Raw genomic sequence first — 18,581 nt, forward strand, 5'->3', positions numbered from 1 at the left:
TTTTTTTTCCCTTAAACTTCCCTCCTAAAAGTTTTTTTCCTTAAAATTCCCTCCTAAACTTGGGGTGCGTGTTATACGCCAATAAATACGGTAGATGGTTAGGAGAAGTTGTTCTTGGAGCCTGAGGATGTTTTTGTACCATTTATTCATGGCTGTGTTCTTCTTCGGCAAAATTGTGAGTGGGCCCACCACTCCCTTGGCTGAGAAGCAGCCAACCGCACACATGAATGGTCTCAGGATGCTTTACTGTTGGCATGACAGTCACGCAAAGTGTTCCTATTTTTTGGGGTTTTTCTTGGTATTTTTTTTTTTTTCGTTACCCTTTTGTGAAAACGGCAATATTCTTGACAAAACAGTTTTACTTAAAGACGTTATATAACGACTAAATCTGTGTCTGTAGTGCATGTTCAAACCTAACCATTAAAAACAACATATTCGATTTTTCACACTAGCAGTAGTATGTAATGAATTTGGAAATTGTAGAGAAATGTTTAACCACTTGGGATCCGCGCTATTGCCAAATGACAGCATTAGCGAGGACCTACATTTCCGGGACTACGTCTATTGACGTCGTCCCATGTACGAGCGGCCTGCGCGCCCCCTGAGGGGCGCGCGCGGCGCGCTCTGTGATCGGCGAGTCCATGAGACTCGCCTGATCACCGATCCGTGCAAGGGGTCGATCCCGACCCCTTATCACGTGATCAGCTGTCAGCCAATGACAGCTGATCATGTGATAGAACGGAGCCGGTAATCGGCTATTATTCCTCCTCGCGCTGACAGCGCGAGGAGAAAAAAAAAAAAGCCGATCACCGGCGGCCGTGATCGGGACATCAGTCCCGATCACGGCCATCAATACAAGGGACCACCTGCCACCTGCCAGTGCCCACCTGCCTCCCGCAGTGCCATCCTGAAGTAAAAGTAAAAGTAAGTGCCCCTCGTCAGTGCCCCCGTCAGTGCCCATAGTGCCCACAGTGCCACCCACAGTGCCACCCACAGTGCCACCCCACAGTGCCACCCACAGTGCCACCCACAGTGCCACCCACAGTGCCCACAATCTGCCTCAAAGGTGCTGCACCCCAGTGCCGCCCATCAGTGCCCAGCAGTGCCGCCCATCAGTGCCCAGCAGTGCCGCCCATCAGTGCCCAGCAGTGCCACCTATCAGAGCCACCTATCAGTGCCACCTATCAGTGCCCATCAGTCCCATCTATCTGTGGTACCTATCAGTGCCCATCCGTGCCACCTTATCTGTGCCCATCTTTGCCCATCAGTGCCGCCTTATCTGTGCCCATCGGTGCCGCCTTATCTGTGCCTATTAGTGCCGCCTTAACTATGCCTATCAGTGCCCACCAGTGCAGCCTATCAGTGCCCACCAATGCAGCCTATCAGTGCCCACCAATGCAGCCCATCAGTGCCCACCAATGCAGCCTATCAGTGCCGCCTAATCAGCGCACTTCAATGAAGGAGAAAAATGACCCGTTTGCAAAATTTTATAACAAACTATTAAAACATGATTTTTTTTTTTGCATCTTTTTTTGTTTGTTTAGCAAAAAATAAAACTCCGAGCTGTAACTAAATACCACCAAAAGAAAGCTCTATTTGTGGGAAAAAAATGATAAAAATTTCATTTGGGTACAGTGTTGTATGCCCGCGCAATTGTCATTCAAAGTGCATCAGCGCTGAAAGCTGAAAATTGGTCTGGGACTGAGGGGGGTTTAAGTGCCCAGTAAGCAAGTGGTTAAATAACGCATTACAATTTAACTACACTCATTAGACTTTATACCACTAAAATTAGTTTTAGTCGACTAAAATTAGTTTTAGTCGACTAAAATTAGATTTAGTCAACTGGGGGGAAGTGGAAACATCAGAACCAATTTAGATCCTTGCTGATTCCCAACGGATCCAGGCTTTCAGCTCTGGCCCACTTAGAAGTAGGATTCACACATATGCCAAATACTCTCCCCACTATAGTACTACTGAAAACTTTATGGAAATATATCAGGTCACACCTTAAAATAAAGGGGGTATGTTCCTTTACTCCCATATGGAGCAATAAGTACTTTAAAGAGCTTCTCAAGCTTGAGGACTTTCGCCCTTGGGAGAAAGCAGGTGTTCACTATATCACTCAATTGTATACTGGAACCATACTTAAAGAGGGATTCCACCAAAAAAAAAAATATTAAAAGCCAGCAGCTATAAATACTACAGCTGCTGACTTTTAATAAATGGACACTCACCTGTCCCGGGTTCCAGCGATGCCGGCAGCTGAGGCCGATCGATCGCTCGGCCCTCTGCTCCTGCGCCACCATTCTAGGTGAGGGAATCAGGAAGTGAAGCGAATCGGCTTCACTTCCCGGTTCCCTACTGCGCATGCGCGAGTCGCGCAGCGCAATAGGAATTCTCCGCGCTGTCTCTGAGACCCGTGTGTGTCCCAGCAGACAGCGCGGCAGGACAGGAAATGGCGTAGACTCCCACGGGAGTCTATGCCCGGAAGTGGGTGTAAATACCTGTGTTTGACAGGTATCTCCACCCCCCTCCCCCCTGAATTGTGCCAATTGTGGCACAATGTGGGGGGGAGGGTTCAGATCAGCAGAGGTTCCACTTTAAGGTGGAACCCCACTTTAAATCCTTTGCAGATATCAGAGAGGAATTCTCCCTTCACAGAACTCAATTTTATAAATACCTCCAACTGAGGCACGCAATTCAATGTGAGGGTAGAATATCTCCACTTGTGCCGATGAATCATCCTTTGATGAATGATGTACCCTTGACAGATGAGAGGAAAGGTATGATTTGTTAGATTGCTTAACTCCACGCATGATGCTAGCACACGTACTTGCAGAAAGGGGTGGGAACAAGACTTGGAACCTATAGACTGAGACACTTGGGAGTTATGTCTGACGTCTGCACCTTTTAGTGTCGGTATCTGCAGTAGTCATTGTGGATTTAAAGTGTGAAGCAGCACAGTGGAAGGAGTACCTACCTACTTTTGATTACTTTCATCCTTTGAGCCACCAAGATTCTCTGACGATCTCTGGGAGGGAATGTTTATATATTAACCACTTGCTGACCAGCCGCTGCAGTTATACTGTGGCAGGTTGGTTTGGCTGCGCAAATCGCCGTAGGTGATTTAAGGGCCATAGCAGGAGCCGATGCGCGTGGCCAATGGCCATGATGTCTGCCGGCCACCTGCGATCACTCCACAGAGAGACAAAATGGGGATCTGTCAATGGAAACAAACAGATCCCTGTTCTGACAAGGGAGTAGAGAGAGATCCTTGTGATCAGGAACAGCAATCTCTCTCTACTCCCAGTCAGTCCACTCCCCCCACAGTTAGAAACACCTCCCTGGGGAACGCTTAAAGGAATTTTAAAGGCAGAAGGTTTTTTATCTTACTGCATTATATGCATTAAGATAAAAAAAAAATAACTTTTGTGTCTATCAGCCACTCCAGCACCCCCCTAATTACTTACCTGAGCCCTATCTCTCTCCACCAATGTCCACAAATGTGAAAGCTGTCCAGGAAACTCCTCCTGATTGGCTGAGACACAGCAGAGGCGCCATTGGCTCCCTCGCCTGTCAATTAAAGTCAGTCAGCCAATCAGGGGAGAGAAGGGGTGGGGCCGGGTCAAGGCTCCATGTCTGAATAGACACACGGAGCTATGACTTGGCTCGGGTGCCCCCATAGGAAGCTGCTGACTGTGGGGGCACTCGATAGATGGGAGGGGCCAGGAGCAGCAAAGAGGGACCCAAGAAGAGGAGGATCTGGGCTGCTCTGTGGAAAACCAACTGCACAGAGGAGGTAAATATAACATGTTTGTTATTTATTTTTTATTAACAAGACTTTACAATCACTTTAACCCCTTGATCGTCCCCTTGTGTTAACCCCTACCGTGTCAATGTCATTTATACAGTGATCAGTGGCTATTTTTAGCTCTGATCTCTGTAATAATGTCACTGGTCCCAAAAAAAGTGTCAAAATTGTCCGATCTGTCCGGCGCAGTCCTGCTAAAAATTGCTGATCACCGCCATTACTAGTAAAAACAAAATGTATAATAAAATTGCCATAACTATATCCCTTTATTTTGTGATTTTGTGGACACTATAAGATTATCAGCATTATGATAATTCACAGGGAGCAGGCCCTCTATCCTGGTGCTGGTTGGCTCTGTTACAGTGTGTCACATGACTTGGCTACTGGGTGCTGATACTTAAGTTAATAAAATCAGCACCCAGCAGCCATGTCATGTAACACACTGTGACAGTGTACTGCCAGCCAGAGCCATGATAGTGCCTGCTGCTGTGAGTTATGATACCATCCATTATGCCAGAGATATAGGCACAGTGCAATGTAGTCTATTCACAGACATCCCCAAAGCACACCTGTGTTTAAGCCTTGAAGGCACTGGCAGCCCCACCATCAGATCCGCTTCCCCTCTGTTTCTGCTGCTGGACACTGTCAGCAGAGGAAGATCACTAGACCCATAGCAGAAATGTAAAATTTGCCCTAGTCCTTATATAGATGTGAGAGCTGAACTGAAGTTGAATTTGCCCTGGTCCTGGTTATATAGATGTGAGAGCTGAACTGGTTAACTGCTTCCAGACCAGCCGCCACAGTTTTACTCCACTGCGCGAAACCACGTAACTATATGCAGCGGGGGTGCCGATGCTCGTGCCGACAATCGCATTGGCTGCCGGCCACAAACGACCGTGACCAGGAGAGACAGAACAGGGACGAGTGGAAACGCACACTTCCCTGTTCTGTTCTGAGAGGAGTGACAGATTGTGTGTTCCTATTAGCTAGGAACCACGATCTGTCACTTCCTGTATTTAGTCCCTCCCCCTTCAGTTAGAATAACCTCCCAGGGAACACAGTTAACCCCTTCACTGCCCCCTAGTGTTAACCCCTTCACTGCCAGTGACATTTTTACAGTAATCAATGCATTTTTAATCGCACTGATCGCTGTATTAATGCCAGTGGTTCCAAAAATGTGTCAAAATTGTCAGATGTGTCCGCCATCATGTCGCAGTCACTATTAAAATCGCAGATCGCCACCATTACTAGTAAAAACAAATAAATAAATAATAAAAATGCTATAAGTCTATCCCCTGTTTTGTACACACTATAACTTTTGCACAAAGCAATCAATATACGCTTATTGCAATTTTTTTTTTTTTTTACCAAAAATATGTAGAAGCATACATATCAGCCTAAACTGAGATAGATATATACATTTGGGGGGGGGGGGGGTATTTATTATAGCAAAAAGTAAAAAAAATATATTTTTTAATTTGATGCTCTTTTGATATATAGATATAAATAATTTTTTTTCTTATAAATTTTTTATTTATTTATTTTTTTACATATTGGCCTAAACTGAGGAAAAAAATGTTTTTTATATATATATTTGGGGGATATTTATTATAGCAAGAAATAAAAACCACAGAGGTGATCAAAAGAAAGCTCTATTTATGGGAAAATTTTTAGGTACAATGTCGTACGACCGTCACCGCACAATTGTCAGTTAAAGCGACGCAGTGCCATATCGCAAAAAGTGCTCTGGTCAGGAAGGGGGTAAATTCTTCTGGGGCTGAATTGGTTAAAGGCCAAGCTTCTTTTTTCTTTTTTAGTTTTGCGTAGATGGGGAGGGATTAGAACTCCTGCCAGGTTTTTATTGCTAGCTGTGCCCTCTTTGGGAAGGATTCACTCTCTATATTTGTCATGTGTACTGTTAAGTGAAAGTCACAAATTCTGGGTTGTCACGAGAACAGAAACAGAGGGGAAATCTGTCAAAGGGGACACTAGTATTAGTGGCCCTGCTGACAACCAGGGACTACCTCACCATTAAATCTCCCTAATATAACACACAATATAACAGGAAAAAAAAAAAAAGAAAAGTTTTGCCTTTACTTCATCCTTGAACGTGTAAATAACGTGGATTCTGAGCCCACTATAGCTACTATTGGCAAAGGGGAAGTAATTCTCCCTGCTGGCCACTAGAGGGAACCCCGGGAACGTGTCTGTATGTTTCGATGCTATAGCAGTCTCTCCTTTCTCCCCATTGGTTGAGCCTATTTCCCATTGGATGTGAGCAGTTCAGCTTCTGCCTGTATCCTTGGGATACCATAGAGTCTCCGCAAAGCGAAGCTCGTAGAAAAATAGCTTGAATGAAGGAGTCAAGTCACTGTTAATAATAAATCGAGTAATGGCATGAAGTGTGACAATACAAGCCCGCACCTTGTACGAGTCAACAGAATGTTGTCGCTCAGAAAACACTATGGGAATATGCCCATAACAAAGATGGAGGCTTGCATGGTGAAGGTAGGCATAATGCGCAAGCTCAGTACAATGAGCCGGGGAAGGAGGTGGGGCTGGAAGAAGCAGCAGCAGCAGCTAGGAGAGGTAAGGGGGTCGTGCAGTGTGGAAAGGCTCGTCGCCTGGAGGGTGTCAATGTAGTATTGCTGTGCTCGGGCTGCCTGGTAGCCTTGCCTCAAGGTGAGATGTTCTCTTGTGGTATTGTATTGTGTGTTAGTGTGTACAGCAGGTGTGTGCATGCTAGGAGCAGAGAGTTGTGTTCATCTTCCTAATCACCTCAATGTTTACTTCAGTTTCAAGAGACTATGAGTAGTGGGGAGCAAATGGGATCATTATTCATTTATATAGGGCTGTAACTGGGTGCCCTGGATGGGGACTTTTTTTTTGATAATTGATTAGATGATGTGGGTTTCTCTTCTTCATCTAGTTGTTTTTGAGGATAAACAAATGTAGGGGCACCAACTTTTTCCACGTTCAAGTGTAATTTTTCAGTCCCTGCGCCTTCACGCCTCTGCTCAGTCCCCGCGCCTTCACGCCTCTGCTCAGTCCCCGCGCCTTCACGCCTCTGGTCGGCCCTGATTTCCCATGCCAAAATCTCCAGTCGGCCCAGCGTTTTTGCCCATTCACGCCTCTGGTCTGCCTCTGTACCTGTGCCTCAACTTCACAAGTCAAAGGTTGACCTGAATTCCCACACCTCAGTGTTTCAGGTTGGCCCCGTTCCTGTGCCTTCATGCCTCAGGTCAGCCCCCATTCCCACAAATTTGAGTTTCAGGTCAGCTCTGATTTCTAGATGTCAACATCTCAGGCTGGCCCCCAGTTCTACAACTTTAATTTTGAGGGTGGCCAGGATTCCCATACCCCCCCCCCCCCAATTCCTGCACCGTCACACCTCAGGACCCCCATTCCTGCTCCTTCTGACCTTAGGTTGACTCCTGCTCCTCAGCTTCAAGTCTCAGGTTGGCCCCGATTTCCCCCACCTCATTGTTTCAGGTCGCCCCCATTCCCACAACTTCAGGTTTCAAGCTAGCTACAATTTCCACAGTTCAAAATCTCAGGCTAGCTCCCCATTCCCACAATGTCAAGTCTCGGGTCGGGCCCCCCATTCCTGCCACTTCACATCTCAGGTCGGCCTCCTGTTCCCATGCTTTCATGCCTCAGGTAGGCCACGGTTCCCACACCACACAATGCTAGGACAGCCCCTCATTTTTGCACCTTCATGCCTCAGGTGGGCTCCAATTCCTGTGCTTTCATGTCTTAGATCAGCCTAAAACCCTGCCCCCTCACATCTCATTGCAAGGTCTGCTTTCATATCATGTAGTCTTCCATTCAGACAGCAGGCGGAACTTTTCTCTTGTGTTGTTGTTTTATAAGATAACCCATAGTGCTTTGTATACTCTTTATCATGTAGTAGATGTGCAGGCTTTATTTGAAAAGCATTTGATTTGCTAAAACAAAATACAAACAACAATGTCATATAAAGCAACAATGTAGGAACAGAGGGGAAGATAACAAATACTGTAGTAATCAGCGTTGCTACAGTAAGGGCTTGTTCACACTCCCCCTCCCGCCAGCCTCCGGTACTTCTACTGACTCGCTGCTTCCATCAGTGAGTTGGAGAACGGATCCGCTGGCCCCGGATGTATACCATAGAGATTTCCAGATGATCTATGATTGTTCGGAGGCCGGGTGCGATGCCGTGACGTCACGCCCCGGCCTCTGCAGTCAAACAAAGAACGCCTCCACGGCTGTGAAGCCGAGATTGTTTGTTTATTTTTTTTTTATTTCAGGCTTCCCTGCCTAGAGGTAAGATGTGGGGTCTTATTGACCCCATATCTCACTGTAAAGAGGACCGATGATGCCATATTCCTTTTACAAGGGATGTTTACATTCCTTGTAATAGGAATAAAAGTGATCAAATATTATTATTTTTTTATTAAAAAGCGTCAAAATAAAAAAATAAGTAAAATTACCAAAAAAATAGAAGAAAACAGTGTTCAAATCACACGTGAGGTATCTCCACGAACGTTGGAGCGAGAGCAATAATGCTAGCCCTAGACCTCCTCTGTAACTCAAAACATGTAACATATGAAATATGCTTTCATCTATTCTAAACCATTCCATTGTAGCTCTGGCTGTATGTTTAGGGTTGTGGTCCTGCTGGGATGTGAACTTCTGCCCCAGCCAAGTCTTTTGCAAACTCTAACGGGTTTTCTTCTAAAATTGCCCAGTATTTGGCTCCATCCATCTTCCCTGTCCCTGCCGAAGAAAAGCATCCCTACAACATGATGCTGCCACCACCATGTTTCACGGTGGAGATGGTGTGTGCAGTATTAGTTTTCAGCCACACATAGCCACACATTTTTTTTTGCCCTTAGGCCAAAAAGTTAACATTTCGTCTCATCTGACCAAAACACCACCTTCCACATGTTTGCTGTGTCTCGCACATGGCTTTTTACAAACAGGACTTCTTATGGCTTTCTTTCAACAATGGTTTTCTTCTTGCCCCTCTTCAATAAAGGCCAGATTTGTGGCATTCATGACTAATAGTTGTCCTGTGGACAGATTCTTCTACCTGAGCTGTGGATCTCTGCAGCTCCTCCAGAGTTACCTCTTGGCTGCTTCTCTGATTAATGCTCTCCTTGCCTGGCCTGTCAGTTTAGGTGGGTGGCCATGTCTTGGTAGGTTTGCGGGTGTGCCATACTCTTTCCATTTTCGGATGATGGATTTAACAGTGTTCTGTAAGGTGTTCAAAGCTTGGGATTTTTTTTTTTTTTATAACTTTAACCTTCTTCAACTTTATCCCTGACCTGTCTGGTGTTCATGACCTTCATGATGCTGATTGTTCACTAAGGTTCTCTTACAAACTTCTGAGGGCTTCACAGAACTGTATTTATACTGAGATTAAATCACACACAGGTGCACTCTATTTACTAATTAGGCGATTTCTAAAGGCAGTTGGTTCCACTAGATTTGTGTTAGGGCTATCGGAGTAAAGGGGGCGGAATACAAATGCACACAACACTTTTCACATATTTCTTTGTAAAAAATAAATAAAAAATAAATTGAAAAACATTTATAATTTTCCTTTCAATTCACAATTATGTGCCACTTTGTATTGGTCTATCACATAAAATCCCAATAAAATACATTTTACGTTTTTGGTTGTAACATGACAAAATGGAAAATTTCAAGGGGTATGAATACTTTTTCAAGGCACTGTAGTTGAACTACTCAAATTCTTTTATTTAGTTAACACGCACTGGCAATGTTATAGTTTTATCTCAGCTTAATGCTACAATAATTAAGCTCCATTTAATGCTGAATAAACCAAATGTATTAATGTATATTAAATAGAAAACTATCTTTAGATAATCTGGTTTAAATCAAAAAAAATCTCTGATTTTAAATAAAAGAAAATTGCTTTATTTATTATATTTTTTATTTATTTATATTTATGCTTTATTTGAGATAAAATATTTTTTTATAATCACTTTTTTTCACCCTGCTTGTCACTACCTATTGAGGGGATAAAAAAATAAAATTAAAGCACCTGTGCATCCCCACTTGCTCCTGTGCCATTTCGGAGGCCCTGAAATGTCAAGATGGCACAAATGCCAACATGACCCCTTTTCAGAAACTACACAAAATATTTGCTACTAGTGAGTATTTTGCAGCTCTTGTTTGTTTTGGAAAATGAAGAAATAGAAGGAACATGCACGGAGTGGGGGGGGGTTGTTTTTTCAGTTTTCCAAACTTTGTGACAAAAAGCGAGATCTGCAAAATACTCAACATGCCTCTCAGCAAATACCTTGGGTTGTTTACTTTCAGAAAAAATTATTATCTGGGGAGCTGGCTGTGCTATCTGGGCATTTCATGGCCCCTGAAACTGTGACAGGTAGTGAGGAGTGAAAACAACAATTTACGCCCTTAAAAAGCTTGAAGACGGTGATTGGTTTTTGGGGTCCTGTACACAGCTAGACTGCCAAAAGGTCTAATGTGGTATCCTCGTACTTGGGAGAAGCAGCAGAATGTATTTTGGGGTGTAATTCCACATATACCCATGGCTTATGTGAGTAATATTATGTCAGTGATTAAACTTTTGTAAATAAAATTATTTTTTTTGGCATTTTTCAATCGCTTGTGACAAAAAATATTCAATAATATAAAATATTCAATGAGCTCAACATTCCTCTTAGCAAATTCCTTGGTGTCTACATTCCAAAATGGGGTCATTTGGGGCTTTTGTACTGCCCTGCCATTTTAGCACCTGAAGAAATAGGCAGTCATAAATGAAAAGCTGCGTAAATTCCAGACAATGTACCCTAGTTATGTAGATGCTATAAGGCAGGGCTCTACAAATCCCAGGCGCCAGGTTGCCGTTGCGACTAGAATAGGGCTGGCTGTGGGTTCTTGGGAAAGTGGAGACCCTCCAGACACAGAGCACGGTAGTCGGGATGGAGCAGGAAGGGAGCAGCCTCTGACATCCTCCTCCCTTCTCCACACACTGTTGGCAGAGCAGCGCCGCAGTGTGTGAAACTGTGTGTAGAGAGGAGCTATCAAAATTGAGGCTGAATGTCGGGTGGGCGGGACCCAGCTATCCAACACCAGCCGATGGGATCTGGGTGGGCTGATACATACATGTGGCCCACCCCTTTCTTAATCTGCCCAATCATTGGTTGGATAGCTGCTGGGTCCTGCCCACCTCTGAAATCTCTCTCTCCATACAGATTCACACACTGCAGCACTGCAGAGAGCATTCAGTTTCACAGTTACACCATCGGCTGTGAAACCTGCCAGTGCCAGTTAGTGCCACCTGCCAGTGCCACCTACCAATGCCGGTTAGTGCCAATCAGTGCCAACCTGTGCCACCTGCCAGTGCCATCTGCCAATGCCAGGTAGTGCCACCTGCCAATGCCACCTGCCAGTGCCAGGTAGTGCCACCTGTCAGTGCTAACCAGTGCCACTTGCCAATCAATGCCAACCTGTGGCACTTGCCAGTGCCAGTTAGTGCCACTTGCCAATCGGTGCCAACCTGTGCCACTGCCAACCATTGCCACGTGCCAGTTAGTGCCACTTGCCAGTGCCACCTGCCAATGCCAGTTAGTGCCACCTCAGTGCTGCCCATCAGTGCCACCTGTCAGTGCCCATCAGTTCCTACCTCAATGCCGCCCCATCAGTGCAGCCTATCAGAGCACATCAGTGAAGGAGAAAAAAAACTTATTTGCAAAATCTTAAAACAAAAGTAGATTTTATTTATTTTTTTTTATTTTTTATATTGTCCTTTTTTTTTCTCTTTGCATCAGGCATGAGCAATTCTTATTGCCCGATGCCCCAGACGTGCAGTTCTGGGCGCTGGGCAGAGGATTTAAATAACTGGCTCCTAACTTTTTCAGCTGGCTCCTAGATTCTAAGCAAATTTGTCAAGCCCTGCTATAAGTTTTGCAAAAACCAATAAATATATGCTCATTGAATATTTATTTTTACGCAAGACGTGGCTGAATACATTTTGGCCTAAATGTGACAAAAATTGAGTTTTATTGGATATATATGGATATATATGGATATATATATATATATATATATATATATATATATATATATATATATTAGAGAATGGAGTGGTGTTTTTTAATTTTCGGTCTTTTTTTTTTTTTTTTTTTCTTCGCTTTATCACTAAAAAAATAGAAATCCCAGAGGTGATCAAATACCACCAAAAGAAAAGTTTATGGGGGGGGATAAACCTTCCGGGGACTGAATGGTTAAAGCAAATCTAAACATTTTATACAAATTTTTATATATTGGCTCACTGACTTTGACAGCAGCGGGAGCCAATGGTGCTTCGCTGCTGTCTCAGCCAATGAGGATGGAGAATCCGGACAGACAAGTCTCTTGCAACATCACTGGATCAAGAGGGGGCTCAAGTATGTATGGGGGGGGTGGCTGCTGCACACAGGTGTTTTTTTTTTATCTTAATGCATTAAGATTTTAAAAAATAAATACATAAAAAACCGTCTGCCCGTACACCCACTTTAAAAGATCGCATAAAGATCTCTATCAGCCCCATCGGTCCACAATGTAATGAAAATTTACAAAGGCAGGCATGTTTGAAGTTCAGCCTCTGATAACCATATAGATGTGGAGAAAAAAAAAAAAGCCTAGTTCTGAAGGACAGAGTCAGAACTACCAAATGAAAAAGATCTCTAGAACATGGATGCAGCCAGTACATCCTTAGGACTTTTTTCTTTTGGAGTTTAGATGCACATTGTGGTTGATTTACTAAAACTGGATAGTGCAGAATCTGATGCAGCTGTGCATGGTAGCTAGTCAGCTTCTAACTTCACTTCAGCGTCTTCAATTAGGGCTACTTTCACACTGGGGCAGTGAGCGTATCGGTGGTAAAGCACCGCTAGTTTTAGCGGTGCTTTTCGGCTGCTAGCGGGGCACTTTTAACCCCTGCTAGTGGCCGAAGAAGGGGTTAACACAGTCTGTGTAGCGCTGTATACAGTGCTCCTAAACTGCCCCACAGATGCTGCTTGCAGGACTTTTTATAGCGTCCTGCAAGCACACCGCTCTAGTGTGAAAGCACTCGGTCTTTCACACTGGAGTGACAGGAGAGGCGCTTTGCAAATGGTATTTTTAGCGCTAAAATGCCTGTAAAGCGCCTCAGTGTGAAAGTGGCCTAATAAGCATTTAATCCCAAAAAACTGATTCTGTTCCCTTTTAAAGCATGTTATAAAGCACAGTGCTTGTGCTGTGTCATTTTGGCCCCCTGTACCACCTAAAAAACCTGGCTGATCCTGCCTGGCTATGCCCTCTCCCCTGTAAGCTGACAAGGTAATATCATGACTGCTGAGCCCTGACACCTTGGTCAGTTTTTACATGCCTCCATCATTAGCAGCCCTGCTCTGTCCTCCTCACCTCCATTTTCTCCCCCCCTCCCTACCTGTCTACTCGTGTCCATGCTAGCCCCCACCGCTCCTGCTGCTCTCATATCCGATATAAAATCATCCCATCCCCCTCTGTAATATAACAATAAGTGTGCCTGTGTATAAAAATGCCTAAATGTACCTATATCAGAGCAGCTCCCGGCACTCATGTGACTCCTCGGCTCTCTCCTCTCTGGCTGACATCGGTGGGAGTGCTCGGCCCCAACTGCTGTAGTTGTCAGCTGGGCAGAGGAGAGAGCCGAGGAATGTGATCATGTGATCGCCGGAGCGGCTGTGATATAGGTACAGATCAGCATATTTTTTATAAAACCCACACACGGGGCACTTGTTATATTAAAGAGGGGATGGGATGATTTTATATCGGTGGCTTAACAACCACTTTAACCACTTCAATACAGGGCACTTTCGCCCCCTTCCTTCCCAGCCCAATTTTCAGCTTTCATCGCTCTAGCGCTTTCAGTGACAATTGCACGGTCATGCTACACTGTACCCAAATTAAATTTTTATCATTTTGTTCGCACAAATAGAGCTTTATTTTGGTGGTATTTATTCACGACTCCGTTTTTTTTTTTTGCGATATAAGCGCAAAAATGTGGAAATTTGGAAAAAAAAACTATTTTCTTTTTTCTATTTTAAAATAAATCCAATAAAATCTAATTTTGTCATAAATTTAAGCCAAAATGTATTCTGCTACATGTTTTTGGTAAAAAAAATTCCGTTAAGTGTATAATAATTGGTTTGTGTGATCACGGACATATGTACGCAAATGATCATGTACATATGTGTGCAGGTGATCACGTACATATGTGTGCAGATAATCATTGGGACATGTTTTTATTATTAGGGACATGTGTGTTTTGGGGACATGTGTGGGGACTGTGTTTTTATACTGTGTGGTGTGTTGTGTGTTTACACTAGACTGGTGATCAGTGAGTAAAAAGCTGTAAAAAACAGCTCATACTCACTGATCATCAGCCGGCTGCAGTGATCTGCTCTCCTCTCCTCAGCGATGACTTCTGTGTGAGGAGAGGAGGAGCTGATTGCCTAGCAACCGGCTGTTTACATCACATGACGGCTGTGATTGGACACGGCCGTCATGTGATCAGGAGGGCCAATCACAGAGGCCTCCTGCCGATCTGAGATGCGCCGTGTCCGGGTGACACGAGCACATCGGGATCGCGGCGCTGCGCGGGCACGCGCGCTATCCCGCTCCTTCTGAAGGACGTTCCTGAACGTCCTATCAGAAGTAGACTGCTCCCACCCGGCCGTATATGTGCATTGGCCGGGTGGGAAGTGGTTAAGCTTTGACCAGAAAAGAACTGGAAGCCGATTTGGTTTCTTTCTATTTAGAACTGCACCAATTTTGCACTCTCCAGTTTTAGTAAATCAACCCCATAATTTTTAGGTGTCCATCCAAAGACTTTAAAATACCTTTTGTGTGTGTATATATTTAACTATATATTAAATACACAAAAACAGGTAATCAAAACTTTTGGACAAAAAAAAAATGGGCTAACTTTACTGTTTTTCGTGTGTGTGTGTGTGTGTGTATATATATATATATATATATATAATTTTTTTTTTTTTTTTTTTTTTTCCAAAAAAATTGCGTTTGAAAGACCTCTGTGCAAATGCCGTGTGACATAAAATATTGCAACAACTGCTATTTTATTCCCTAGGGTCTCTGCTAAAAAAATATATATCATTTTTGGGGGTTCTAAGGCCCCTTTCACACTGGGGCGGGAGCTTAACCGTCGTTTTATTGGAAAAAGGGTTAAAACGGCCCGCACAGCGCCGCTGCAGTGGCGATTTTCTGGCGGTATAGCCACGCTGCCCCATTGATTTCAATGGGTAGGAGCGGTGAATACACAACTCCTTCACCGCTCCAAAGATGCGGTTTCAGGACTTTTTTCACCGTCCTGCTAGCGACTGCTCCAGTGTAAAAGCCCTCCGGCTTTCACACTGGAGTGAAAGGGGCCAGATCTTTTTCAGGCGCTATTTTTAGCGCTGTAGCACCTGAAAAATGTCCCAGTGTGAAAGGGGCCTAAGTGATTTTCTAGCAGAAAATACAGGATTTTTACTTGTAAGCAACAAGTGTCAAAGATTTAGTCTTTAAATGGTTAAACTGAGAACTCCTCCACACTTGAGTTCAGTTCTGTCATAAGGCCCCTTTCACACTGGCGCCTGTGTAGCGCCTGAAAAAACCGGCCCCTCACACTCCAGCGTGAAAGCACGGGGGGGGGGGGGGGTTAAGTGCCAAATTGGAAGTGGTTAATAAAACAAAGATGTCTCCACTGCAATTAAAGCTTCTTGCCTTGGATCCTAAGCATTAGCGATGTCACCACCTCAAGTATGTATAAAAATCCATTGCCTATGAAATTTCATTATTGAGGTTTAAAAAAAAAAAAGTGCAGCAGAGAAAAAAACAGAGCTGTGTAAATGTATGAATGGGATAGACAGATATTAACCAATTTTTAATTTTGTGTATTTAGCAGTTTTCGTGACAGTGGTTGCAAAGGCAGACAGTATTTTACCTTAATGCATTCTCTGTATTAAGGTAAAAAACCTTCTTTGTTTAGTTCACCACCCCCCTTATTCTTGCCTGATCCCAGTCTTGATTGCAGCAGCGCTCTCCTCTCTTCTCTACCCTCACTGGACATGAAGGCAGCAGTGGGAGACACTGGTTACTGCTGCTGTCACTCACAACCTGTGAGGAGGGGGTTGGCCCAAGACGTGCTGTGTGTTTCAGTGGACACACAGAGCCTGGCTCAGGATTGAGCCTGCACAAGTGCCCTCCCCCAATAGGAAGCAGCTTGCTATGGGGGCCTTCAGAAGGGAGGAGGAGCCAGGAGCGCCAGTGAGGGACCCCAGAGGGCTGCTCTGTGTAAAACCATTGCACAGAGCAGGTAAATATGACATCTTTTATAATCTCTTCAAAGTTTCTCTTTAATGCTAGCAGTTTTTTTTTTTTTTCACTAGTTCTATATGGTCAGCTATGAAATCTTAAGGTGAAAGAGTTTTCTATTCATTGTAAAACTGTCCAAAGTCAGCAATTTGCCTGAAGTTCTACTTTTAGGCTCGGTTCACACTGGAACCGGCTGCGGATCGCACAGGAACACTGTACGTCCCCATTCTCTGGTTCAGGGACGAATCAGGGCCGAATTCAGCCCTGAAACGGACCTAAAGATGCACAGCATTCAATTTGCATAGGTGTAAACCCAGCCTAATGCCCCGTACACGCGATCAGAAAATCGGACGACAGATTGTCCGACTTCTTTCGCTTACTAATCGCAAGTAGAAATTGAATAGGTTACTAAAGTCACAAATTCTCATACGACAGGGGGAAAAAAAAAATCGGAAGTGATGTCATGTAGTGTATTTGTATTTATTGTATTTTTGGACAACAACTATACTGACCAAACGAAAATCATACGATCTGGTATCGTACAAGGAAAATTTTCGTGCTTGTCCAATCTAATAATATCAGATGTACTGTCATGATTCGCTCTTGAAAGCTCTGTACTAACCATCTCATTATCGTATGATCACGACGAAATCTCCTATTATTTTTTTTTTTTTTTGTCTGATTTTTGGACCGTGTGTACTGGCTATAAGACTCAGTTCACATACCGTATATACTCGAGTATAGGCCGACCCGAATATAAGCCGAGGCCCCCAATTTACCCCCAAAAAACTGGAAAAAATTATTGACTCGTGTATAAGCCGAGGGTGAGACATGCCCGTCCATCCCTGTGTGTCCGTCCATCCCTGTGGGTCCATCCATCCCTGTGTGTGTGTCCATGCATCCGTGTGTGTGTGTGTCCATGCATCCGTGTGTGTGTGTGTGTGTGTGTGTGTGTGTGTGTGTGTGTGTGTCCGTGCAGCCTACCTGTGTCCAGCCTGCCTGCGTCCCGTCCAGCCTGCGTCCCGTCCAGCCTGCGTCCCGTCCAGCCTGCGTCCCGTCCAGCCTGCGTCCCGGCCCGGCCCGTCCCGTCCCGAGCCGAGCCTCCGTCCTTCAGCTTTTCGTCGGCGGCCATTCTAGGATTCAAAAGCCGCGCCTCCGTCGGTGATAGGCGGAACACTCAATTTCCCACTGACTGCTGTTCCGCCTATCGGATGTCCGTGATAGGCGGAACACTCAATTTCCCAGCAGCCTGTGTTCCGCCTATCACGGGCATCGTCTCATCCTCGTCCGTAGTACGAGGATGAGACGATGCCCGTGATAGGCGGAACACAGGCTGCTGGGAAATTCAGTGTTCCGCCTATCACAGGCGAAGGCGGAGCCGGAGGCGCGGCTTTTGAATTCTAGAATGGCCGCTGTCTGTCTGCTCGACACGCTGATCGAGCGGGCAGACAGCGATGACTCGAGTATAAGCCGAGGGGGGCACTTTCAGCCTCAAAAAAGAGGCTGAAAATCTCGGCTTATACTCGAGTATATACGGTATATGTGAATTGGATGCATTTTTTTTAACTGCATAAAACTGCCATAAAATCGTGTTCAAAGTACTGTTTCTCTGACCGCAAAAAAACCCCACTAAACACGAAATGCTCCTCCTACAGGCCAATAGCACTCCTGAATTGTGACTTAAAAATACTAACCAAAATACTGGCCACCAGACTCAATAAGGTGATTAAATCTTTGATTGACCCGGACCAAACAGGCTTTATGCCGGGTAGATCCACAGACATCAACATCCGTAGACTATTTTCTAATATCCATGCCCCCCATACTAATCAAGGCACTAGGACTATTGCCACCCTTGATATGGAGAAGGCATTTGACACGGTAGAGTGGGTGTATCTGTGGGAGGTGCTCAGAAGAATGGGTTTTCCACTGAAGTTTATTGCCTGGTTACGCACATTGTACACCGGTCCCCTAGCATGCATTAAACTGAACGGCTCCTTGTCTCCTCAGTTCCCCCTGCGGAGGGGCACCAGGCAGGGATGCCCTCTCTCCCCATCCTTGTTCGCCCTGGCAATGGAACCTATTGCGGAGGCCCTTAGGTGCTCGGCCGACATCCGTGGCCTTAGGGTGGGCTGGCTGGAGGAGAGAGTGGCTCTCTATGCGGATGATTTACTGCTTTTTTTAAACGATGCTGGTGACTCTTTGCGGGGAGCACTCGGAATTATGGATGATTTTTCCGCCTTCAACGGGTTGAGGGTTAACTGGCATAAGTCTCAGCTTTTCCCAGTGGATGTGGGGGCCAGGTCCTCCTCGTCCCCTTCTACCCCGCTTCAATGGGTGGATAGGTTCACCTATTTAGGTATCATTATTTCAAGGGAGAGTCGGGATTTTGTCCGGCTTAATCTTGAACCTGTCC

The 18,581-nt window shown here is 44.9% G+C and overlaps 1 protein-coding gene across 3 annotated transcripts in view; it reads left to right on the forward strand.

Annotated features, from left to right (window-relative positions):
- Window positions 1-6,297: 6,297 nt before the first annotated feature.
- KLHL8 (kelch like family member 8) overlaps window positions 6,298-18,581 on the forward strand; it is a 131,766-nt gene continuing 119,482 nt past the window's right edge. Inside the window, exon 1 of one of the 3 annotated variants that reach the window (XM_077476364.1) lies at window positions 6,298-6,319. The gene's annotated coding sequence lies outside the window, so the exon portion shown is untranslated. Of the gene's footprint in view, window positions 6,320-6,344; window positions 6,494-18,581 lie in introns of those variants that run through there. The other 2 variants (XM_077476363.1, XM_077476362.1) reach the window with 2 other exon arrangements.

This window comes from Lithobates pipiens, unplaced genomic scaffold, assembly GCF_037356315.1.
Source record: "Lithobates pipiens isolate NorthernLeopardFrog02 unplaced genomic scaffold, aLitPip1_a1.2 Scaffold_13, whole genome shotgun sequence".
NCBI lineage: Eukaryota > Metazoa > Chordata > Amphibia > Anura > Ranidae > Lithobates > Lithobates pipiens.